Genomic DNA, 27,029 nt, shown 5'->3' on the forward strand with positions numbered 1-27,029 from the left:
TCATGTTTTGTCACCAGCTGCTTCCTTTGGGTAAGTGAGAATAGTGAGAATTTTGGCCCATGTGAAAGGGGAATTACTGTATGCTAAACTGTTCACTTCATTTTCATTACCTTCTATGACATTTATGGAAATGACACGGCACAGATTATTGTTAGGGGTTCCATCACACTCCCCTTCTGTAGCCGCACCGCCTCCACGCTCCCCTCATGTAAGCCCACTTTCCTAGTGTAACCGTATTGTCACCACACCCCCCTTAGGTAACCATACCGTCTTCACACTCCCCGCATGTAACCATACCACGGTTCGAAAAGTGTCATAATAGAGCCTTAAAGGGGTTCTGTCATTAAAAACAAAAAAATATACTGTATACTTACCTATTGCTCCCCAGGGAGCCTGCTTACCTCTTCTTCTTATCCCAAATCTTCTCCTGGAGCCGCTTGTCACTTCGGTCACGTGACCTCCAGCAACCCGATTTTCCTCCATCCGGTCAAAAAGTGTACATTGCGCTACCTTCCGCTTCCTTCACTAGTGACGTATGCGTACATTGCCTTGTCAGGAAGCGCGGAATGAAAGCAGCCGTGCGAGACAATGGCGCGACTGCGCACGTGCGAACCCGGCACACGACTGCGCATGCAGCTATCCTGGAGATAGCTATAGTCTATGGAATATACACGGGCTTTAGCCTTGGCAGTCGTCGTCTTTAAAATCTATGTATAGCTACCTCCCATGCTGTCCATTGGTTTCTACAGTAACATTGCAGCGCCCTCTATTGGTTTTACAGAAACGTGCTGCACCTATGCTCCCTTTAATAAATGATCCCCAAATAGGGGACGTATCAGATGCAACACGCTCAGGCAGCACTCCGGGCGCACCCACAATGCTCTGAGGGAGCTGGAAGACCTTTGCATAGCCCCACCCAACGCTTTATCAACCGCGCCCTCCCCCCTCCCCCTCACATCCTCCTCAGTCCTTCCTCTTGCACCGTGCTCACGCATCCTAGGCTTGCAGAGCCTGCAGGACTCGTCACCTCCCTACGCAGGATGGTTAAGCAGACGATGACACTAGAAGCAAGCACTAGTTTGCCTCTGAAGGTGCGTCCGTCGGTCGTTTTGAGAGATCTCTTTTGGTGGACGCATTTCGAGTGGGGACGGACGGAAACTTTTTCCCAAAAAAAGGAAAATTGGCTTCGAGCCCATAGGGCTTTATTGGCTTCCCCTGGGCTGGCATTAGTAGACCCTAGTAAGAATAACTATAGATCAGCATGGTCATCTGAAGAAGTTAAAATGTACAGCAGGCCTTTTTTTTTTCCCGCCATACATAAATAAATTCATCCATCCATCCATAACTATAGATTATATAGAGAAATAAATCTTGCTATTTGTATAGCGATAGATAGATAGATAGATAGATAGAGTGAGTAGATTATAGACATACATTATATCCAGATGATAGATTTTAGATTATTTATATCTGTGTAGATTTTATCATCTATATTAATTATATAATAGATCTATGGATTATCTATCTATCAATCAATAGATCTATTATATAATCAACATACATTATAGAATCTACATATATACATAATACAGCTTTATGTGTTTGTGTATGTATGTAGATATATAAATATATATATATATATATATATATATATCATCTAAAATCTATCTTTAATCTATATGCACAAGATCTATAATTCAGATATAATCTATATCTATAATCTACATAATTAATAAATAGATAGATTCATTCAGTCATACTCATTCATTCATACATACATACATACATACATACATACACACTGTATGCAAATGAGCCAGGTGTCTGGCAGGCTGGTGTCACTGCATTGTGATGTCATCAATTTAGAAGTATAAATACCGGACTTGGCAGCCATGTTAGTCAGTCTCCGCTGCAGCTCGTGGACTGGAGGTGGGGGATCCCCTATCTCCTCCGAGAAGCCACAGAACTGGACCCTTTTTATTTTTAGCAGAGTGCATTTTTAATGCAGCACACAAGGGGGAGACAGCGGCCTACCAAAATCTACTGGGTCATATGACGTGGCTGGCGGTGGGCGGGGAAGCGGTTTTTACTCTATCTTCCGCTGTGCTACAGCGGAAGATAGCGTGACGCACTGCTTCCATTGACTAGAATGGAGGCCGGCCGCGCGTACACCCGCGGCAAATAAAGCATACCGCGGGTGAGGTCAGGTGATTTCACGGTGCGGAATTCCACGATGGAATTCCGCACCGTGAGCATTGAGCTATTGGGTTCAATAGAACCTAATAGCTGCGGGCAACGCAGCAGATTTACGCAGCATAAATCCCTCCGTGGGAATGAGCCCTAACTTTAGCCAGCAGAAGGCGCCATAGTATAAGGCAGAAAAAGAAAAGCCCCATGGCAACCCAAATCCAAAATTGGATTGCAGAGGGTTAAAGAGGCCCTGTCCTTTTTAGAACGACGGGGGTAAAATCATACGTCCTGATCAGCCCCGCCCCTGACACGTTGGCGCTTTGCGATAAATAAGTGGGTTTTGTGTTGCAGTTTGGGTACCCAGTCTCTAAAAGGTTCGCCATCACTGATATAGAGGAAGCCCCGACATGTTGGATACACATGGGAGTGCAGCGCCAAAAACGCATGGAACCGTAGTAACAGTGTGAAAATGGCCTTATAAAGATATATGTTTACATTTAGGCTGGATTCCGATGAGCTTACGCATATTTGCACAGACAAAGAAATAACACGCAACGATTATCTCAGCTAGTGAAATAGACAATTAGTATAATATGCGTTCTTTCCCTATGAGAATGTGCGAGAAAATATAGTATGCTGCGTATTTTTTTGTGCGATCGAAATGCACATGGAAAATACGCGCCTGTGAACAAACCCATTGAAATCAATCATTTCTATTTTCTGTGACTTTCGTAGGTGCAACTGCCCCAGAACAAATGGAATCCTGTCCCCTTCACCAGCAGTTTACACTCCGTGCCAGTGCGCGGAAGTTTGGAAATTGCTACGAGATGACAGGCGCCGCCCGATCTTCACCACCTAAATCAAGTACAACATGTGGCAAAAAAACAATATCAGAATCACCTGGATATGCAGAGCCTTTAGGCCTCATGTCCACGGGGAAAAGAAGAATTAAAATCCGCAGCGGATCACCCGCACGCGGATCCGCACCCCATAGGGATGCAATGACCACCCGCGGATAGATAAATACCTGCGGATGGTCAATAAAAGTGAATTAAGAAAAATGTGGACATGCTCCATTTAGGTGCGGGTCTCCCGCGGGGACGGCTCCCGCAGGCTTCTATTGAAGCCTATAGAAGCCGTCCGGATCCGCGGGAGACCTAAAATAAGAATAACTTACCCGTAGCGGACCGGGCAGATCTTCTTTCTTCGGCCCGGCGGATGTGCCCGGCGCACGCGCGCGGCACGCCTATAGCAGTTTGTCTCCTCACCAACCATATGTATCAGTGTTATGGTGGATGGTCTATATTGCATCTATTACTCCTAGTTCTAGCTGGTTGTCATCCCTTTGATGACTGTCAGGATCCAGCAGCCCCCCACCCATCCTTCCCCTCTGAAGGTAATATGGAGCTCACTAGCTCCACAAGACTAGATTGGAGCGGCTCCTCTCTTCAGTAGCTCCACTCTAGCGACTTCACTGATCTGCTGGCTAGAATGTATTGGCTGGTGGTAGGATCTCCCAGCAGCCACTACACTCCAGACGCACCATCCAATCAGTGAGCGCGGGGCGGGGCTAGTGGGCGGCAGCGCTGGGGAGGACGCAGCAGTTCTGAACTTCATGTCTTTTGGGGTGGGTGCGGTGGCCTTCAGTTCCTGCAGGCAGAGCTGCACATCCAGCAGGTGAGGCCATCATATCTCTAGTGGGCATTAGTGTTTACAGCTGCTTTAACCAGGGCATTGTGGGTAATGGGCGGGGCCATAGTCTCCGCTGGGGCATTGTGGGTAATGGGGGGGGCTCTCTAGTCTTCGCTGGGACTAGTGGGGTCATAAATAAAGAGAGGTTTATGCGCACAACAGAACCATCTGCACAGCGCAGGCCGAGTCTTCATGCATGGCTGCTGCCGCACAGGAGGCTGGAGGGGCGGGTGAATAACAGCACCTAGCGGACATGGCGCGGCCCCAACTGCACCGCTCTGCGCCATCTGCGTGCAGCACGGGGACTTCTTACAGATGCGACACCATTGTACCCTTTACATTCCACGGTCAGCATAGATTGCTGTCAGTCCCAACCAGCTCCCACTGTGAACCCTTTACATTCCACGGTCAGCATAGATTGCTGTCAGCCCCAGCCAGCTCCCTCTGTGAACCCTTTACATGTCACGGTCAGCATAGATTGCTGTCAGCCCAAGCCAGCTCCCTCTGTAAACCTTTTACATGCCACGGCGGTCAGCATAGATTGCTGTCAGCCCCAGCCAGCTCCCTCTGTAAACCCTTTACATGCCGTGGTCAGCATTTATTGCTTTCAATCCCAGCCAGCTCCCACTGTGAACCCTTTACATGCCGCGGTCAGCCAAGATGGCTGTCAGTCCCAGCCAGCTCCCTCTGCGAACCCTTTACATGCCGCGGTCAGCATAGATTGCTGTCAGCCCCAGCCAGCTCCCTCTGTAAACCCTTTACATGTCGCGATCAGCGTAGATGGCTGTCAGTCCCAGCCAGCTCCCTCTGTAAACCTTTTACATGCCCAGTCAGCATAGATTGCTGTCAGCCCCAGCCAGCTTCCTCTGTGAACCCTTTACATGCCGCGGTAAGCATAGATTGCTGTCAGTCCCAGCCAGCTTCCTCTGTGAACCCTTTACATGCCACGGTCAGCATAGATTGCTGTCAGTCCCAACCAGCTCCCTCTATAAACCCTTTACATGCCACGGTCAGCATAGATTGCTGTGAGCCCCAGCCAGCTCCCACTGTGAACCCTTTACATGCCACGGTCAGCATAGATTGCTGTCAGTCCCAGCTAGCTCCCATTGTGAAGCCTTTACATGTCACGGTCAGCATAGATTGCTGTCAGCCCCAGCCAGCTCCCTCTTTGACCACTTTACATGCCGTGGTCAGCATAGATTGCAGTCAGTCCCAGCCAGCTCCCTCTGTGAACCCTTTACATGCCACGATCAGCATAGATTGCTGTCAGTCCCAGCCAGCTCCCACTGTGGGATAGTACAATCTCAGATTCTGCTCCCACGAGTTTACAGCAAGTACCAGCCACCCAGGACATAAGTTATCTCTTAAGGGGTTAAACCCTTAATGCCACCGGATGTACGTCTGTCCTGGCTGTGTGGTACTTGCCACAACAGGACACAAACGTACATCATGTGGATGGCGTGGGATCAGAAGCTGAGCTCACACCATCCGATAGCGGGCTTCCCACTGCTACAGCAGGGTACCTAAGGATAGCGATCCCTACTATTAAACTCCTACATTCTGTTGAGATGGCAGCAAGTAGAGGATTCCCTGAGCGAGCATGCTCCCTATGTTATGTCGTCTGGCCCTTGTAATCGTGGCGGGCCGATTGGTTGCCATGACAACAGGTGTCCCTGCTTGCCATTACCTATGATCACTACTGTAACTGATGAGGCATTGCGGTACAGAAGCCTCTTGTATAATCATGGCTGTTGTGGCCCCTATAGAGAGAGATATAGATATTCAACTTTTCTGTGCATTTTCCTCTATTTCATATGGGGGGGGGGGTGAAGACCCCCATATTTGGTATCACCATATCCGTAATGGCCTGTACAATACACTGAATACACTATCAAACACAGAAAAACTGGAGAAAGACAAACCTCTAATAAATGGAGGCAAAATACTAAGTGATCAAAAGTATGGACCCAAAATGGGGCAAAAAGCTCGTCACGTAGAAAGCAAGGCCTCACATACCTCTGACCAGGAAAGATGCAGAAGTTATGGGATGCTGAATGCGGGGATGGGAAAAGAACTTCCAAAACCAAGTGTTGTGTTTGATATGGAGATAATCTGCCCCCCGCAGGACACAATGTATCCGGGCATTAATGCTGGAATACATCACAGGCGTCGAGAGATGGGAAAATAAGAACTACACTTCACCAGGCCTCATATGGCCATGTCCTCAAGGGGCTTCCAAGAAATACATTGACCCCTGGGGAAGGGGGGGACAAACACAGGGCAGTCAGAATATGACAGTCATGGGACCAGCCCTCCGGAACAGGACCAATGCTCTCTACAGGTGCCAGGAGCAGAAGAATGATGATGTCATCATCCGGCTCCACTACATACACCGCGTCGGCCGACACTCCACCCCTCCCACAACAGGCGTCCGGCAGTGTGAAGGGACCACACAGGCGCCAGGAGCAGGATGATGATGTCATCATCCAACTCCGCGCCGGCCGACCCTCCACCCCTCCCACAACAGTTGTCTGGTAGTGTGAGGAGACCACACGGGTGCCAGGAGCAGAAGAATGATGATGTCATCAACCAGCTCCGCGCTGTACACTGCATTGGCCAACCCTCCACCCCCTCCCACAACAGGCAGTGCGGCAAGGGAGTAACGCACTCCATGCACAGTCTTTATATGGTGGGGGCCTCTGAGTTCCCTCACCGCAGGGGCCGGTTTGCAATTGTGACACCTGACGGTACACCTATGCTTTTCCTAAAGGCACACAATCTGCTGGTCAGTACGATTAAGGGCGCCCACCCACTGGCGATTTTTTTCCCTGCGAAATTCGCAGCATTTTGTTCTCTGCAGGGGTCTACGGGACTTGTAATGTTAAAATTGCGATCGCGCAAAATCGCGATAAATTGCGATTTTGCGCGATCGCGATTTTAACATTACAAGTCCCATAGACCACTGCAGAGAAAAAAATGCTGCGAATTTCGCAGGGGGGAAAAAAAATAAAAAAATAAAAATCGCCAGTGCGTCGGCGCCCTAAGGGTTAATACATTTGTGGCATTTATGCGCATCGTTTACTTAGACTAGTAACGTCCCCGCGCTCTCGTGGAAGGTTGTACATACACTGGAACTATAAGATTTGGGCTCTCCCATTCCCCGACCATAGATGCAAAAACTTCAAACGAGACACCCAATGAGTATTCCGGAAATTTCTCCCCCCACCCCCGAAACAAATACCAATCATCATCTTCCGCCAGGAGCTGTCATGTCCACAGCCCCCAGGGCTTTAATCCTCAGAGTGAGCATGTTTTTACGGCCCTAGGGATCAAAAACACTATAGGGCGGTCAATAAGGGGTTAAGGAGCAAACAGACTTTGTCTCTAAGGCCTCTCTATTTTAGTTTGTTTCAGCCCTTTTTAACGCCCCTCATCACCTATTGTAATGATGGAGTGCGTTACACAACGCTGTTGAGCACGTTTGAAAATGGCGTTCGAAAACACTTTAAAATGCAGCATTTTACCAGACGCCTGTGTGAAAGCAGCCTTAGGGCTCATGTCCACGGGCGTATACGTAACACACTGTGGGTCTCCTGCGGTGTTTTACAAATTGCAACCAATACTCTCTGCCGGCAGATAGACGGCAGAGGCCGCGTATGTGGTAAGTATAGCACTGTGCATGCCCACTAATTTCACATCACGGACATGGGCAGTTTGATTTTTTTTTTTTAATTCCCGCTCTGTTCAGAGCAGGAGAGTGTATCGAAACACTGCCCTCTTGCAATTTGGAATTTCTGCGGTTTTGTTTTTACCACTTCTTTTCCCGCCCGTTATTTGTGCGCTCGGGAAAAGATAATACCTGCCCTATCATGTAGTGACAGTACCTGCAGGGAAGATCGGGCGGCGCCGTAGCAATTTCCAAACTTCCGCGCACTGGCACGGAGTGTAAACTGCTGGTGAAGGGGACAGGATTCCATTTGTTCTGGGGCAGTTGCACCTATGAAAGTCACAGAAAATAGAAATGATTGATTTCAATGGGTTTGTTCACAGGCGCGTATTTTCCATGTGCATTTCGATCTCACAAAAAAATACGCAGCATACTATATTTTCTCGTACATTCTCATAGGGAAAGAACGCATATTATACTAATTGTCTATTTCACTAGCTGAGATAATCGTTGCGTGTTATTTCTTTGTCTGTGCAAATATGCGTAAGCTCATCGGAATCCAGCCTAAATGTAAACATATATCTTTATAAGGCCATTTTCACACTGTTTTTCCTCTTACTACGGTTCCATGCGTTTTTGGCGCTGCACTCCCATGTGTATCCAACATGTCGGGGCTTCCTCTATATCAGTGATGGCGAACCTTTTAGAGACTGGGTACCCAAACTGCAACACAAAACCCACTTATTTATCGCAAAGCGCCAACGTGTCAGGGGCGGGGCTGATCAGGACGTATGATTTTACCCCCGTCGTTCTAAAAAGGACAGGGCCTCTTTAACCCTCTGCAATCCAATTTTGGATTTGGGTTGCCATGGGGCTTTTCTTTTTCTGCCTTATACTATGGCACCTTCTGCTGGCTAAAGTTAGGGCTCATTCCCACGGAGGGATTTATGCTGCGTAAATCTGCTGCGTTGCCCGCAGCTATTAGGTTCTATTGAACCCAATAGCTCAATGCTCACGGTGCGGAATTCCACCGTGAAATCACCTGACCTCACCCGCGGTATGCTTTATTTGCCGCGGGTGTACGCGCGGCCGGCCTCCATTCTAGTCAATGGAAGCAGTGCGTCACGCTATCTTCCGCTGTAGCACAGCGGAAGATAGAGTAAAAACCGCTTCCCCGCCCACCGCCAGCCACGTCATATGACCCAGTAGATTTTGGTAGGCCGCTGTCTCCCCCTTGTGTGCTGCATTAAAAATGCACTCTGCTAAAAATAAAAAGGGTCCAGTTCTGTGGCTTCTCGGAGGAGATAGGGGATCCCCCACCTCCAGTCCACGAGCTGCAGCGGAGACTGACTAACATGGCTGCCAAGTCCGGTATTTATACTTCTAAATTGATGACCTCACAATGCAGTGACATCAGCCTGCCAGACACCTGGCTCATTTGCATACAGTGTGTATGTATGTATGTATGTATGAATGAATGAGTATGACTGAATGAATCTATCTATTTATTAATTATGTAGATTATAGATATAGATTATATCTGAATTATAGATCTTGTGCATATAGATTAAAGATAGATTTTAGATGATATATATATATATATATATATATATATATTTATATATCTACATACATACACAAACACATAAAGCTGTATTATGTATATATGTAGATTCTATAATGTATGTTGATTATATAATAGATCTATTGATTGATAGATAGATAATCCATAGATCTATTATATAATTAATATAGATGATAAAATCTACACAGATATAAATAATCTAAAATCTATCATCTGGATATAATGTATGTCTATAATCTACTCACTCTATCTATCTATCTATCTATCTATCTATCTATCGCTATACAAATAGCAAGATTTATTTCTCTATATAATCTATAGTTATGGATGGATGGATGAATTTATTTATGTATGGCGGGAAAAAAAAAAGGCCTGCTGTACATTTTAACTTCTTCAGATGACCATGCTGATCTATAGTTATTCTTACTAGGGTCTACTAATGCCAGCCCAGGGGAAGCCAATAAAGCCCTATGGGCTCGAAGCCAATTTTCCTTTTTTTGGGAAAAAGTTTCCGTCCGTCCCCACTCGAAATGCGTCCACCAAAAGAGATCTCTCAAAACGACCGACGGACGCACCTTCAGAGGCAAACTAGTGCTTGCTTCTAGTGTCATCGTCTGCTTAACCATCCTGCGTAGGGAGGTGACGAGTCCTGCAGGCTCTGCAAGCCTAGGATGCGTGAGCACGGTGCAAGAGGAAGGACTGAGGAGGATGTGAGGGGGAGGGGGGAGGGCGCGGTTGATAAAGCGTTGGGTGGGGCTATGCAAAGGTCTTCCAGCTCCCTCAGAGCATTGTGGGTGCGCCCGGAGTGCTGCCTGAGCGTTTTGCATCTGATACGTCCCCTATTTGGGGATCATTTATTAAAGGGAGCATAGGTGCAGCACGTTTCTGTAAAACCAATAGAGGGCGCTGCAATGTTACTGTAGAAACCAATGGACAGCATGGGAGGTAGCTATACATAGATTTTAAAGACGACGACTGCCAAGGCTAAAGCCCGTGTATATTCCATAGACTATAGCTATCTCCAGGATAGCTGCATGCGCAGTCGTGTGCCGGGTTCGCACGTGCGCAGTCGCGCCATTGTCTCGCACGGCTGCTTTCATTCCGCGCTTCCTGACAAGGCAATGTACGCATACGTCACTAGTGAAGGAAGCGGAAGGTAGCGCAATGTACACTTTTTGACCGGATGGAGGAAAATCGGGTTGCTGGAGGTCACGTGACCGAAGTGACAAGCGGCTCCAGGAGAAGATTTGGGATAAGAAGAAGAGGTAAGCAGGCTCCCTGGGGAGCAATAGGTAAGTATACAGTATATTTTTTTGTTTTTAATGACAGAACCCCTTTAAGGCTCTATTATGACACTTTTCGAACCGTGGTATGGTTACATGCGGGGAGTGTGAAGACGGTATGGTTACCTAAGGGGGGTGTGGTGACAATACGGTTACACTAGGAAAGTGGGCTTACATGAGGGGAGCGTGGAGGCGGTGCGGCTACAGAAGGGGAGTGTGATGGAACCCCTAACAATAATCTGTGCCGTGTCATTTCCATAAATGTCATAGAAGGTAATGAAAATGAAGTGAACAGTTTAGCATACAGTAATTCCCCTTTCACATGGGCCAAAATTCTCACTATTCTCACTTACCCAAAGGAAGCAGCTGGTGACAAAACATGAAACGTGGGCAAGGAGGCTCTGGTATCCTGTTGTACCACTTCTAGCTTGGATACAAGAGGTTATACAGATGGGAATGGAGGCTCTAGTACCCTGTTGTACGCCTTGTAGCTTGGATAAAAGATAAGATAAGGACAGGCAAGGGGACTCTAGTACTGCGTTGTACCACTTCTAGCTTCTAGTATAGAAGATGGGGAACAGGCGGCTATGGAGGCTCTATTCTAGAGAATCAATACAGTAAGCAGTGGAGTAGGTCAGTAAATCAATGGCTGAAATAACAGTTGAATTGTGTTACCACGTTACTACTGACAGTCCTCACCTCTTTAGTAACAGGTGGCATGGCTGAAGCCTCATCACAGTATTTCAGTGCCAGAGCTTTCTGTCCTCGGTCTTTGTAGCACTGGGATGAAAGATAAAAAACACCAAAAAAAGCAAAAACCAGTAAAGCAATAGAATCTTACAGTAACTTTGGGGCATTACAGCAGCACACAATGTCCCTGCAGGTTGGATTACAGATGAGTGCTGCTGTATGGTGCCTTCATACCTCTAGGGCAGGATACCTACCTGATATGTATTGTCATGGGGCGCACCAAGATCTTGTCTCAGGCTTTGCTTGCAGTCCTACCATATCGCACTAAATGCAGAAGTGCAGTCAATGCAGCTTTTTACCTAAAATAGTAAAAATTGGTCAAAGCCTCATGCAGTGTATTACCTGACCCTGGAATAACATCAATGGCAATTATAAGAATAATGCTGATAATAATACAAATTCTGTATGTCTGTTTTCAGCCTTACAAAACTATAACTATAGAAGTTTAAATTTATACGTAAAGCTAGATATTTTTAGAAATATCTATATTGATATATAACTATCTATTTTTATAGCTAGATATATATCTATGCAGTAAGATACATTAGATCGATGGTGACACACGCACCCGAAACAAGGACCACAGGTTGTAAGCAGCCATTTTTCCGTCAGTCTCCACTGGAGTCTCTCCCAGGCCCAAACTGAAGCTACCTACCTGAATTGTAAGTACCTACCTTCTTGTTCTCTATGAAAGAACTGAGCGTACCTTTTAAAAAAATGGCGTCGGCAGCAGCAACCAATCAGATTTTGTATAGTTTATGTATAGCTACCTGCCATGCTGTCCATTGGTTTCTACAGTAACATTGCAGCGCCCTCTGTTGGTTTTACAGAAACGTGTTGCACCACCTATTGGATTTACCCAAACTTACAGCACCATAGAGATTAGCGGGTCACCTCCCAGTTCTCCATCTTTTTGCCCTATTTTTCTCTAGGGTGGTTTCAAACCGGCGGGTAAAATCGCGCCATTTTTAACTGATGCGTTGGTTATTGAAAAAAAAAAAAAAGCAGATTTCGCAGCCAATGATTCCCGACGGTTCCCTTCCCTTCAGCAAGGTTTTCACTGATGTGATGTTGAGAGAGAAAATTGCAGCCTGCTGTGTCCTTCTGCGCAGTGCGTTTTTTAAAATCTCCCATGTAATCCTATGGAGGCTGCGTTTTATCGCATCACAAGGCGACAAATATGCGCTGCAATGTTAACATTGGAAAGTACTACCGACTTGCGCGTTAAACAAAAACGTGGTTTTTAATGTGCGCGGCAGCGATGCGATTTAATCCTCTAAAAAAAAAAAGCATCGCTGGTGATTGTCACGGCCGTATATTGGGACAAAACTAAGCCTAAGCTTTCTGTGGTTTCGTTTTCACCAGCAGTATTCTCTCCCGTTAATACTTGACCGAGAAAATATAGGACCTCCCCTATGAATACTATGTGCGTGAAAGATCAGGCGGCCGCCATATTCCCACCATTTATTTTGTTTCTTACAGTTGCTCCTACAGCGGTGTGTGTGTGTTTGTATATGTATGTGTGTATGTATGTGTATATATTTTACACACATACACACATCGCAATGCATTGTTCTTACAAGGCGCACTGCACTGGCAGACACACTCGCATATTTGCCATGCGAGATATAGGTTTGAGTTTCTCGGGCTGATATAGTGCTCACTTGTGTAAAATCAGCCACAGAGAATGAATTTAACATCACCAAAGACATAAAGCTATACATTGCCCTCTATTGTCAGCATGCTGTTATCCTGACCCCCAAGTGTCAATGCATAATGCATCCCAAGTGGCAGCTTGCCCACCCATATCACGTCTTGTATCCAAGCTAGAGGCGATACAACAGGATCTGTTTCACATTTTGTATCCAAGCTAGAGGTAGTACAACTTTAACTTTTTTCCTTCTGCTTTGCTCAGATTCATTCAAATACTGTGGGTCAAAATACGCAGCACAGCCCTGGCAGGTAGCTATACATAAACTATACAAAATCTGATTGGTTGCTGCTGCCGACGCCATTTTTTTAAAAGGTACGCTCAGTTCTTTCATAGAGAACAAGAAGGTAGGTACTTACAATTCAGGTAGGTAGGTTCAGTTTGGGCCTGGGAGAGACTCCAGTGGAGACTGACGGAAAAATGGCTGCTTACAACCTGTGGTCCTTGTTTCGGGTGCGTGTGTCACCATCGATCTAATGTATCTTACTGCATAGATATATATCTAGCTATAAAAATAGATAGTTATATATCAATATAGATATTTCTAAAAATATCTAGCTTTACGTATAAATTTAAACTTCTATAGTTATAGTTTTGTAAGGCTGAAAACAGACATACAGAATTTGTATTATTATCAGCATTATTCTTATAATTGCCATTGATGTTATTCCAGGGTCAGGTAATACACTGCATGAGGCTTTGACCAATTTTTACTATTTTAGGTAAAAAGCTGCATTGACTGCACTTCTGCATTTAGTGCGATATGGTAGGACTGCAAGCAAAGCCTGAGACAAGATCTTGGTGCCACTAGATGGTGCTGTGGTGCATTGATATTTGAATTGCACTATACTTTAATGGAGCCTGCTGTCGGTCTGAGAGCTCCGGGGAGAGGACCTCCGTTCCCCCGCTGCACGTCAGAAATAGTGAGTACTGCTTTAAACTTTGCCTGGTGTTGATGTGCTGGGAGGATCACAGTATCCTCTCTTTTTTACTTTTCTGCTCTGGTCTGGCTAGTATGCCAAGCAGCCTGCTCGACTCAGGGGGGAGGGGGGGCGAGATGGCCGCTGCCTCACAGGGAGCTAGAGACTAGGTGCAGATCTTCCGGTGTGCCCGCCCGTGCTGATTGTCGGCTCTGGGGAGCAGGAGGGGGAAAACCACCAGCGTGGGGATTAGTCCAGCGGGGGATCACCCTGATGATTGTATGTGCCGCCGAGTTGCAGGTTGGTGGCCACGGCGGTATATTCAGAGGGAGGGAGCCGCGGCTGTGTATTTGCAAGGCGCTGCGGTGAGAGCGCGGGCACTGAGGGTGACAGAGCCTCCCCTCCAAGTCGGCAGGGGTTACCTTGTGCCATAGTCCTCTGCTTGGGGCTCCGTGAGCGGTCCTCGCCGGGTGTTTCTGAGCGCGGTACTTGTCGGGTTAGGGCGCGGGCCGCTGTGCAGGGCCGCGGCTCTTCGGCTTCTTTTTGGCGGCTGGAGATCACCAGGTGAGCCTTGTCCGGGCCGGTTGTGGGTTCTGGTGGGTCCCCAGGTGCTGTGCTCTTGTCTGCCTCTGTTTGGGTCACTGATTTGACCCAGAAAAGGGCTGAAAAGGGAGATTCTGTGGAGGAGCAAAACAGCGTGCGACCTCTCTCCTTGCTTGCTAAGCCACGCCCCGGGCCATAGTGTTTTTACGTCCTCCCGAAGTGGGCTTTATTCTCTGAGGAAGTAAAAACATGTGTCCTGCAGAGAATAAAGCCCCTCGGGCTCTGGACATGACAGCTCCATGCTGTCGGTGTCCGCAGCATGGAGCTGTCATCCCGGGCTGTTCGGACCCCCCCACCCCCGACATTGCGATCGGCGCTATGCAATGGATATGGATGCATTAGACACCTGCAGGTAGTAAAATACCTGCGGATGTCATTTTTCCCTGCAGGCGCGGGTCCCGCGTGCAGGAAAAAATCCGGACATGCTCCATTCAGGCGCGGGTCTCCCGCGGGGACGGCTCACCCTGGTTGAGAAGGCGTTGGGCGGGGCTATGCAAAGGTCTTCCGGCTCCCTCAGTGCATTGTGGGTGTGCCCGGAGTGCTGGCTGAGCGTGTTGCATCTGATACGTCCCCTATCTGGGGATCATATATTAAATGGATTTTTAGAACAGGGAGCTGGAAAAAGTGCTTGCTCTGTCCACTCCGCACATTGACCTGGTATTGCAGTACCTCCAGTACTGGTGCACCCCCTTTCCTACAGCAGTTTCCAAAAGCAGGAAAAAAAACTGATGAGCAAGAGGTGCAGCGCAGCTGCGGCTGCTAACAACCAAGCACTTAGATTTAGGCCTCATGTCCACGTGATACATGGCGGAAGTATCGCATGATACTTGTGCGACGGCTCGTGTTTTTGCGTGATGTCCTGTAGTTTTTATTTGTACCATTTTGGAGTTTATAAGACTTTATCGCTGTTTATTATAACTTTTTTTGGAGATAGGAATCGGTTACGTGCACACTTCCCATAGACTTGTACAGGGACCCTTGGTGCGCAAATGTGCACAAAAATAGAGCATGGTGAGGTTTTGCACGCATGCGAAATGTGTGAGTAAAGAGAATTCTGAAGGCATCCATTGAAACAAATATGTTTGTGTGAAGCGGCCCTTACTGTACTTTTGTTAGCACGAATCAAGCACATTTGCAAGCGCAAAAAAACACGCAACCATGCCGCCATTTATTGAAATGGGCTCTCTTGGAGCGTTAAGGATATGGGGGCGTGGTCAGACCATGATATTGTTCCAATATCCGCCTGTAAAACCCCCTCGAGGCCTGCCCACGGCAGCAGGAACATATCTATCCTAGAATAAGATGCATGTGGCGCGGAGAGAAACGTGTAGTCCCTCTACGATCCATGCATGCACCTCCACACGTCGTATAATTCTTCTGAGTGTATGATTGGGACAATGGGTGACATGCCCCTGCCGCTCGCGGTGGAGTCCAAGGTAGGGTCCACCACTGAGTTTAGATCTCCTCCGATCACCAAATTCCCCTCTCGAATTTTAGCCACTTCGGAAAGAACATGTTTGAAGAATTTGGCCCTGCCTTTTAAATGGGAAGTAGACATTTACTAGAGTGTAGGTGGTGGCGTTAATTACGCAGACTAATATTAGAAATCGCCCGCCTGGGTCCACGTATACGTTTTTTTGGGAAAATGTAACGTTCCGGCTAATGGCTATCATTACGCCTTTCTTTTTTTTCCCTTCATTTGATGCCAGGAAAATGTTTGGAAATTTAGGGTGGTTGCAGGGGGGGTGTTTATCTCTCAGGAAGTGTGTCTCTTGGGCGAGGAAGATGTCTGAGTGGGACTTAAGAGCCTGTCTCCAAAGCATGCTACGTTTATAGGGGCTGTTCAGGCCTTTTACATTTAGGGATGTGATGCTAATGGGCATAACTGGTAGGTGGTTTATACGCTGGGGAGTCGTTGTGTTTTTTCATATTAAGTATGGTGGGGGGGGGGTAGGGAAGTGGCCTCTTACTGAACCTTTTATAACTATATTTGACATAAGGAAAAAAAACATCATTAACAGTTAACAAAATCAAAATATTGTTCATCCAGCGCCTATCTGCACTGGATGAATGAACCTTAGGTAGGGGTGGCATTTTAAACCATCCACTTTAGGCTCCGTAAAGGAGAAATATAACTATGGGTTCAAGACCCTTTACAACATCAATTTATGCGTGTCTGCCATGCTTATCTGATGTTTTCCAGTCTTGTTCGATTCTTGTAGGAGATTCTACCGCCGTCCTCAGAGGCTTCTGAAGGATAGGGATCCCCCATTGTTTCAGGAACGAGACGCCTTCTTCTGGCGAGGTGGCAACCTGGATGGTTCCATTTTTTGAGATCAGTAGTTTGGTTGGGAATCCCCATCTATACTTGATGTGCGCCTCTCGTAGTGCTGCTGTAACTTCTGTAAACTTTCTCCGAGACTGCAGAGTGGCGGCTGAAAGATCTGGAAATATTTGTATGTCTTCATATGGAGTCGGTAGTGTGCCTCTACGCCTTCCAACTGCCAAGACTTCCTCTTTTATTTTATGGAAGTGTATTCTTGCTAAGATTTCTCTGGGGGCTGACTCAGGGACAGAGCGTGCTTTTGGAATTCTGTGGGCTCTGTCAACTGCATATTCGATCTCGGGAAGGTCCGGGAGGAGCGTTTGGAGTAATTTGAGTATATATTGTGGAATGTCAGGGGGGGTCACAGTCTCTGGAACTCCCCTAAATTTGAGATTGTTTCTTCTGGATCGGTCTTCCAAGTCTATGACCTTCTCTCTCAAATATGCGACTTCTTCCATACTGCCATGCGCATCTACCAACTCGTTGTGGGCTTTGGTAAATTCTCCCATTTTCCGTTCAAGGTGGTCAGTTCTGGTAGCTAGGTGGTCGATGTTAGATTGTAATTGACCAGAGAGGCTCTGTATATCTTTAGAAATGTCCTTTTGCAGCGAGATTAGCATAGTCTTCAGAGCGTTTATAGTTAAGGGGCTTTCAGAGTCGGGATAAGCTTGGAGATTGTTGATAGGATCTGTCTGCGGGGGAGTTTCTTGTGGATTGTTATTTTGGCTCTTTTTTGCCGCCGGTCCTTTTGGGGAGGGGGAGGCTGGTAGGGGGTCCTGAACATTCCTTTTCCCTCCGCTTCCAGGGGAGGTGTTGGGATTGGCTGGGGTAGGCGGGAGAGATCCTGTGGAGGAGTATGGAGACAGAGCCGCAGGGCTGTGGGTGTTGGGTATTTCTTCGGTTACGGGGATGTTTGAATGAGATGTGGCGGGTTTGTTTTTGTTGCTCTGTGTGCCAGGCGGGAAGTACTCTGAGAGTCTCCTGGGGGCCGTTGCTTTAATACGTCGCTTAACCATCCTGAATAGTTAATTCTTGGATATGCGCTGTGGATTGGTCGCTATTTGTTGTATAGTGGTCTACTGGGTGGCGTATTCTTTATGGAGGCGTTGGAAGGCGTAGTTGTTTGTTAAAAGTTCCTTTAGAAGCTCATTGATGTTGAGTGGTCCTGTTATGTGTTGCTGAGGAGCCTCATGTGGCGGGTGGAGTTAGAACATAGAGTCCTGCTATTCCATCTTGAGTGCCTTAGGTAGCGCTCCTGTAGAGTTTTGAAGATTTGTTAAGTGTGGCTTTGCCTGATAAGAGTCCTTTCTTTTTTGAGAACTATCAGTATTTGCTGAGAAGAAAGTGTTTGGGATTGAGGAGTCCGCTGGGTCGCACCGGGAATTTGATATTTGCGTCTGCGAGGCGCGCGATGTATTGCTTCCTTGGGTGTTGCGGGGGCTGGGACTTGCTTCCAGGCTATTTTGTAATGCTGAGGAGGCTATATAGTGTTTTTCTGTCAGTACCCTTTGGCACAGGGTCTGTCTTTGTGGGTTGCTGACAGTTTCTATATAGCAGTCTGGCTATGCAGATATTCCTCCACAGATCACTTGGCAGTAAGGTGGGGAGGTATTCTCCTTGTAGTTAACTGTGGGTCCCTCTTCTCAACACACTTAGGCCTCATGTCCACGGGGAAAATCAGATCCGCTGCAGATTCTCCATGTAGAATCTGCAGCGGGTCCCTCCTGCCCCGCGGACATGAGCGCTGAAAATGGGAATAAATGAGAATAAACTCACCTCCCATCCGCTCCGTTTCTTCTCTTCGCGGCGGCGTCATCTTCTCTCGTCGCGGCCGGATCTTCATTCTTCGGCTCGGCGGATGTGCATGATGACGTCGGTGACGTGCCTCGCGCATGCGCCGGGCCGAAGCAAAATGATCCGGCCGCGACTGAGAGAAGATGGCGCGGCGCCGAAGAGAAGAACCGGAGCGTGTAAGTAAAATATGATTTTTGTGTCCCGCGGATCCGGACGGCTTCCATAGGCTTCAATAGAAGCCCGCGGGAGACCCGCATGAAAATGGAGCATGGTCCAGATTTTTTTCATGCTCCATTTTTTTTAAAATCACTTTTATTGACGATCCGCGGGTATTTATCTACCCGCGGGTGGTCAATGCATCCCTATGGGGTGCGGATCCGCGCGCGGGAGAAGAGTTAAAATCCGCTGCGGATTTTAATTCTTATTTTCCCCGTGGACATGAGGCCTTAGGCCTCCTTCCCACGAACGGATTTACGCCGCGTAAATCCGCGGCAAAAATCCGCTGCGTTGCCCCATGCTATTAGGTTCTATTGAACCTAATAGCACAATGCACACGATGCGTAATTCCACCGCGGAATTACGCACCGTGAAATCTCCCGTTGTCACCCGCAGCATGTTCTATTTGCTGCGGGTGTACGCGCTGACGGCTTCCGTTCACGCTATCTCCCGCTGCAACCAGCGGAAGATAGCGTGAAAAAACGCTTCCCCGCCTACCGCCGCACGTCATATGACGCGGCCGGCGCGTCACGTGACACGGCCGGCCGCGTCATGTGACGCGGTGGGCGTGTCACATGACGCGACGGCGGTGTGCAGGGAAGTGTCTTCACGCGATCTTCCGCTGGTAAGTATGGGGTCTCTGGGGGGCGCCGTGACGGGCTTCACTGCGTAATATTACGCGGCGGAGCCCGTCACGCTCGTGGGAAGGAGGCCTTAGGGGCCTCGTTGCTCTTTCTAATGGGCAAGGATTGGCTTTGTTTAGTGCTTTGAGAAAGGGATGAGAAGAGGTTCAGGTCCTGGTTATCTCTGTTTTGGCCACTAGATGGTGCTGTGGTGCATTGATATTTGAATTGCACTACACTTTAATGGAGCCTGCTGTCGGTCTGAGAGCTCCGGGGAGAGGACCTCCGTTCCCCCGCTGCACGTCAGAAATAGTGAGTACTGCTTTAAACTTTGCCTGGTGTTGATGTGCTGGGAGGATCACAGTATCCTCTCTTTTTTACTTTTCTGCTCTGGTCTGGCTAGTATGCCAAGCAGCCTGCTCGACTCAGGGGGGAGGGGGGGCGAGATGGCCGCTGCCTCACAGGGAGCTAGAGACTAGGTGCAGATCTTCCGGTGTGCCCGCCCGTGCTGATTGTCGGCTCTGGGGAGCAGGAGGGGGAAAACCACCAGCGTGGGGATTAGTCCAGCGGGGGATCACCCTGATGATTGTATGTGCCGCCGAGTTGCAGGTTGGTGGCCACGGCGGTATATTCAGAGGGAGGGAGCCGCGGCTGTGTATTTGCAAGGCGCTGCGGTGAGAGCGCGGGCACTGAGGGTGACAGAGCCTCCCCTCCAAGTCGGCAGGGGTTACCTTGTGCCATAGTCCTCTGCTTGGGGCTCCGTGAGCGGTCCTCGCCGGGTGTTTCTGAGCGCGGTACTTGTCGGGTTAGGGCGCGGGCCGCTGTGCAGGGCCGCGGCTCTTCGGCTTCTTTTTGGCGGCTGGAGATCACCAGGTGAGCCTTGTCCGGGCCGGTTGTGGGTTCTGGTGGGTCCCCAGGTGCTGTGCTCTTGTCTGCCTCTGTTTGGGTCACTGATTTGACCCAGAAAAGGGCTGAAAAGGGAGATTCTGTGGAGGAGCAAAACAGCGTGCGACCTCTCTCCTTGCTTGCTAAGCCACGCCCCGGGCCATAGTGTTTTTACGTCCTCCCGAAGTGGGCTTTATTCTCTGAGGAAGTAAAAACATGTGTCCTGCAGAGAATAAAGCCCCTCGGGCTCTGGACATGACAGCTCCATGCTGTCGGTGTCCGCAGCATGGAGCTGTCATCCCGGGCTGTTCGGACCCCCCCACCCCCGACATTGCGATCGGCGCTATGCAATGGATATGGATGCATTAGACACCTGCAGGTAGTAAAATACCTGCGGATGTCATTTTTCCCTGCAGGCGCGGGTCCCGCGTGCAGGAAAAAATCCGGACATGCTCCATTCAGGCGCGGGTCTCCCGCGGGGACGGCTCACCCTGGTTGAGAAGGTGTTGGGCGGGGCTGTGCAAAGGTCTTCCGGCTCCCTCAGTGCATTGTGGGTGTGCCCGGAGTGCTGGCTGAGCGTGTTGCATCTGATACGTCCCCTATCTGGGGATCATATATTAAATGGATTTTTAGAACAGGGAGCTGGAAAAAGTGCTTGCTCTGTCCACTCCGCACATTGACCTGGTATTGCAGTACCTCCAGTACTGGTGCACCCCCTTTCCTACAGCAGTTTCCAAAAGCGGGAAAAAAAACTGATGAGCAAGAGGTGCAGCACAGCTGCGGCTGCTAACAACCAAGCACTTAGATTTAGGCCTCATGTCCACGTGATACATGGCGGAAGTATCGCATGATACTTGTGCGACGGCTCGTGTTTTTGCGTGATGTCCTGTAGTTTTTATTTGTACCATTTTGGAGTTTATAAGACTTTATCGCTGTTTATTATAACTTTTTTTGGAGATAGGAATCGGTTACGTGCACACTTCCCATAGACTTGTACAGGGACCCTTGGTGCGCAAATGTGCACAAAAATAGAGCATGGTGAGGTTTTGCACGCATGCGAAATGTGTGAGTAAAGAGAATTCTGAAGGCATCCATTGAAACAAATATGTTTGTGTGAAGCGGCCCTTACTGTACTTTTGTTAGCACGAATCAAGCACATTTGCAAGCGCAAAAAAACACGCAACCATGCCGCCATTTATTGAAATGGGCAATTAGTGTAATTAGAATAATACATGTTCTGCCCCTGCAGAAATGCACGAGAAAATAAAGGGGACTGCTTTTTTTTTTAAACAAAATGCGCATGCAAAATACACTTATGTGAAGGAACTCGCTGCAATCAGCGGGTTCTACTGACGTGTATTTAGCATGTATATTTTTCATGCATAATATGCTGCGCAAATACATCTGTGTGAATCTGGCCGAAGAGCCCACGGTGGTATGCGTAAAACGCTGCGTCTCTGCGGTGAGAACACAGTCGTGGACATGAGCCCTAAGGCTGGAGCTCTATGGAGTCTTTCGCCATGACATGGGTCATGTGACCAAAGATCGCTGTGCAGCCCTGTGAACTTGCATTCTCAAATATATCAATGGGGTCGCGCAAGTTCCCACAACCTATAGATTGCTTAAACCTCTACGAGGTTGGATTTTTGCAATATATTGGTCGCAGCTACTTGTGAGTTGTATCGCAACTCCATTGTCTTCAGTAAGGCCGGTTGCACACGACCGCTTCACATTCCGAATGCGGGATACCACTGCGGAATCTGGCCGTTAACCCAGACGGTGACCCTGCGTTCCTGCAGAATCTGCAATGCGGATGACCGCGAGAGTGAAGGAAGTAGCAGTAGTATGTATCTTTCAATGCATGTGATTTGCTGCGGATCCTCCGTGTGGACGACGACTGTGGATTGAACAATAGGAAACCGGTGGTGTGAAGCCGGCCCGAGAGTGTGAGGTCGCAGGGCTATACAGCAATCTTGGTCGCGTAGCACTAGTCTCATTGCATGACTACGACTCCGCCGTTCATGGGAGCTCAGTGCTTGACCATCTCCGTCAGCTCGACAGAAGTGAATGGAGAAGTAGTCACACGTTTAAAGAAATCTCATCCATATAATGTTGTCTCTATTGTATATATTGTTATTATGCTGTCTCCATATGTGTATATGTCTGTATATGTGTGTGTGTGTGTGTGTATGTGTATGTATATATATATATATATTTTTTTTTTCTTTTTCTTTCCTGAGGAAGCGAAGCATGCCTTGAGGCTTGTGTTCTGGATGTTTTAAAACTCTGCTAAAACCACTGATTACCAATGATCTATTGGTGGGCAATTAAAAAAAAAAACAGTAATGGAGCTAAAAGTGATGTAGAAGTAGTAGCCGTGAAAAGGAGTGGAGGTTGGAGGGGTCTGTAGAGGGCCCCAAGCTAAACTTATGCACCCGAGCCCATGAGCCTCTATCTACGCCCCTGCTCTGGGTAATATGCAAATAAGGGAGCTGGCATGAATCCTCCTTAGGGAGAGCAACTACAAACTGAGTAAGCAGATGCACCTGGCCATGCACGCTCCTCTGGGTAATATGCAAATAAGGGAGCTGGCATAAATCCTCCTTAGGGAGAGCAAGTACAAATTGAGTAAGTAGACGCACCTGGCTGTGCACGCTCCTCTGGGTAATATGCAAATGAAGGAGCTGGCATGAATCCTCCTTAGGGAGAGCACCTACAAACTGAGTAAGGAGACGAACCTGGCCATGCACGCTCCTCTGGGTAATATGCAAATAAGGGAACTGGCATGAATCCTCCTTAGGGAGAGCAAGTACAAATTGAGTAAGTAGATGCACCTGGCCATGCACGCTCCTCTGGGTAATATGCAAATGAAGGAGCTGGCATGAATCCTCCTTAGGGAGAGCACCTACAAACTGAGTAAGGAGACGAACCTGGCCATGCACGCTCCTCTGGGTAATATACAAATAAGGGAACTGTCATGAATGAAAATAAAAGCTGATTTTTCTACGAAAAAGTTATCCAATGTGCTGGTCCTCCTTCTGAAACTTTCCTAAACACTCTGCTCCTCACACAGCTGCCCGCCTGCTCACCCACTTACTCAGCCACCCCCTCTCTCTCACACACACACTTGCTGTGTTCAATTTGTCTTATTGGTCGAAAAAGACATTACATTAGATTAGATTTGAGTATTTAATTCCTTTTTTTTTTTTTAGCAAACGTACAGGTTCCATCACAATACTGTAACAAACAGTAACTGAACAAACCTTCGGAGAAACATACCAATTGTCCAAATAAGATATCTTTATCTATTAAAGTAGGAGTGAAAAAAAGCAGGAACAGTGTGTTGCCTATAGATGTTTAGAGATGTATTAGGCAATAACTATGCAAACCCACGGAACTAAGCCAATTGCAGGGAATAGAGCCTCCTGAGTGTGAACAAGCTGGTGATGCCACCAGCTGCTTCCTTTCTGTAAGTGAGTGGAGCTACTGAAGAGAGGAGCCGCTCCAATCTAGTCTTGTGGAGCTAGTGAGCGCTATATTACCTTCAGAGGGGAAGGATGGGTGGGACGCTGTTGGATCCTGGGGGGGGGGTGTTGGATCCTGACAGTCATCAAAGGGATGACAAACAGCTAGAACTAGAAGTAATAGATGCAATATAGACCATCCAACATAACACTGATACATATGGTTGGTGAGGAGATAAACTGCTATAGGCGTGCCGCGCGCCGGGCACATCCGCCGGGCCGAAGAAAGAAGATCCGGCCGCAAAGAAGAGGAGACCTGCCCGGTCCGCTACGGGTAAGTTATTCTTATTTTAGGTCTCCCGCGGATCCGGACGGCTTCCATAGGCTTCAATAGAAGCCTGCAGGAGCCGTCCCCGCGGGAGACCCGCACCTAAATGGAGCATGTCCATTTTTTTTCATGCTCCACATTTTTTTTAATTCACTTTTATTGACCATCCGCGGGTATTTATCTACCCACGGGTGGTCAATGCATCCCTACGGGGTGCGGATCCGCGTGCAGGTGATCCGCTGCGGATTTTAATTCTTTTCCCCGTGGACATGAGGCCTAAAGGCTCTGCATATCCAAGTGATTCTGATATTGTTTTTTTGCCACATGTTGTACTTCATTTAGGAGGTGAAAATAGTCTGATAAAATTAGTGTATATTTATTAAAAGCGTCAAAATTGAGAAAAATTTAAAAAAAACCCTAATTTATTTTCAGCCGCAATATCTCAAACATGTGCAAACATACTGTACAAATCTTTGATAATGGAGACCCCCTGTATGTCCCGTGTTCAGAGATATACCCATTGTGGCCCTAATCTTGTGTCCGTATGCACAATGGGAGCCAAACCGAAAGGAGCAGCCGGTGGCTTTGTGAAGTTATTTTGCATGAAAGTGTTTTAGGCCCCATTGCCCACTTGTGGAGCCCTTGAGCGGCTTTGGAGAACCCCCACAAATGACCCTGTTTAATTGTCTCTTTATTAACAATTTTCCATTACAATCAAAAGAGAAAAAGAGAAAAAAAAAAGGGACTTTTCATATTGTTAACATACAGAAAAACTGGAGAAAGACAAACCTCTAATAAATGGAGGCAAAATACTAAGTGATCAAAAGTATGGACCCAAAATGGGGCAAAAAGCTCGTCACGTAGAAAGCAAGGCCTCACATACCTCTGACTGGGAAAGATGCAGAAGTTATGGGATGCTGAATGCGGGGATGGGAAAAGAACTTCCAAAACCAAGTGTTGTGTTTGATATGGAGATAATCTGCCCCCCGCAGGACACAATGTATCCGGGCATTAATGCTGGAATACATCACAGGCGTCGAGAGATGGGAAAATAAGAACTACACTTCACCAGGCCTCATATGGCCATGTCCTCAAGGGGCTTCCAAGAAATACATTGACCCCTGGGGAAGGGGGGGACAAACACAGGGCAGTCAGAATATGACAGTCATGGGACCAGCCCTCCGGAACAGGACCAATGCTCTCTACAGGTGCCAGGAGCAGAAGAATGATGATGTCATCATCCGGCTCCACTACATACACCGCGTCGGCCGACACTCCACCCCTCCCACAACAGGCGTCCGGCAGTGTGAAGGGACCACACAGGCGCCAGGAGCAGGATGATGATGTCATCATCCAACTCCGCGCCGGCCGACCCTCCACCCCTCCCACAACAGTTGTCTGGTAGTGTGAGGAGACCACACGGGTGCCAGGAGCAGAAGAATGATGATGTCATCAACCAGCTCCGCGCTGTACACTGCATTGGCCAACCCTCCACCCCCTCCCACAACAGGCAGTGCGGCAAGGGAGTAACGCACTCCATGCACAGTCTTTATATGGTGGGGGCCTCTGAGTTCCCTCACCGCAGGGGCCGGTTTGCAATTGTGACACCTGACGGTACACCTATGCTTTTCCTAAAGGCACACAATCTGCTGGTCAGTACGATTAAGGGCGCCCACCCACTGGCGATTTTTTTCCCTGCGAAATTCGCAGCATTTTGTTCTCTGCAGGGGTCTACGGGACTTGTAATGTTAAAATTGCGATCGCGCAATTGAGAAAATTAGTGTATATTTATTAAAAGCGTCAAAATTGAGAAAAAATTTATAAAAATGTAATTTATTTTCAGCCACAATATCTCAAATATGTGCAAACATACTGTACAAATCTTTGATAAGATATATATTTCCATCTGTTTACTTTATTCTGGACGCACATTAGAAAAACAGGAGACGTACAAATTTTACATTGATTTTTAACATTTTGAGGAACACTTTTTTTTCCTGCACCAAGCCAAGATTGCAAAGTCTCATGGGTGTCCAAATGATAGATCCCCCCACAAATGACCCCATTTTATAAACTACACCCCTTAATGTATTCACTGAGGGGGTCAGGAGGATTTTTACCCCACAGGTTTTGTCAAGAATTAATGCAATTTGGAGGGGAAGAAATTAAATTTCATATTTTTGCAAATATGTCATTTTAATTTTAATGATGGGCTTTTTTTCTATATTGCACATGAAGATGAGGATTGGCACCCCAAAATGGAGACCCCCCGTATGTCCCGTGTTCAGAGATATACCCATTGTGGCCCTAATCTTGTGTCCGTATGCACAATGGGGCCCAAACCGAAAGGAGCAGCCGGTGGCTTTGTGAACAGTTATTTTGCATGAAAGTGTTTTAGGTCCTATTGCTCACTAGTGGAGCCCTTGAGCACATGGGAGAACCCCCACAAATGACCCTGTTTAAAAAACTAGACCCCTTAACGAATTCCTCTAGGGCTGTGCTGCGTATTTTGACCCAGTATTTGAATGAATCTGAGCAAAGCAGAAGGAAAAAAGTTAAAGTTGTACTACCTCTAGCTTGGATACAAAATGTGAAACAGATCCTGTTGTATCGCCTCTAGCTTGGATACAAGACGTGATATGGGTGGGCAAGCTGCCACTTGGGATGCATTATGCATTGACACTTGGGGGTCAGGATAACAGCATGCTGACAATAGAGGGCAATGTATAGCTTTATGTCTTTGGTGATGTTAAATTCATTCTCTGTGGCTGATTTTACACAAGTGAGCACTATATCAGCCCGAGAAACTCAAACCTATATCTCGCATGGCAAATATGCGAGTGTGTCTGCCAGTGCAGTGCGCCTTGTAAGAACAATGCATTGCGATGTGTGTATGTGTCTAAAATATATACACATACATACACACATACATATACAAACACACACACACCGCTGTAGGAGCAACTGTAAGAAACAAAATAAATGGTGGGAA

General features: G+C 47.5%; 1 long non-coding RNA gene and 2 pseudogenes across 1 annotated transcript in view; all 3 read left to right on the forward strand.

The window, feature by feature from the left end:
• Positions 1-27,029, forward strand: part of LOC136591227 (uncharacterized) — a 199,783-nt gene that overhangs the window by 9,705 nt on the left and 163,049 nt on the right. The window lies entirely within an intron of this gene.
• LOC136591251 (U2 spliceosomal RNA) lies at positions 14,965-15,092 on the forward strand (annotated as a pseudogene).
• On the forward strand, positions 20,836-20,963 carry LOC136591262 (U2 spliceosomal RNA; annotated as a pseudogene).

Source organism: Eleutherodactylus coqui, unplaced genomic scaffold (assembly GCF_035609145.1).
Source record: "Eleutherodactylus coqui strain aEleCoq1 unplaced genomic scaffold, aEleCoq1.hap1 HAP1_SCAFFOLD_72, whole genome shotgun sequence".
Taxonomy (NCBI): domain Eukaryota; kingdom Metazoa; phylum Chordata; class Amphibia; order Anura; family Eleutherodactylidae; genus Eleutherodactylus; species Eleutherodactylus coqui.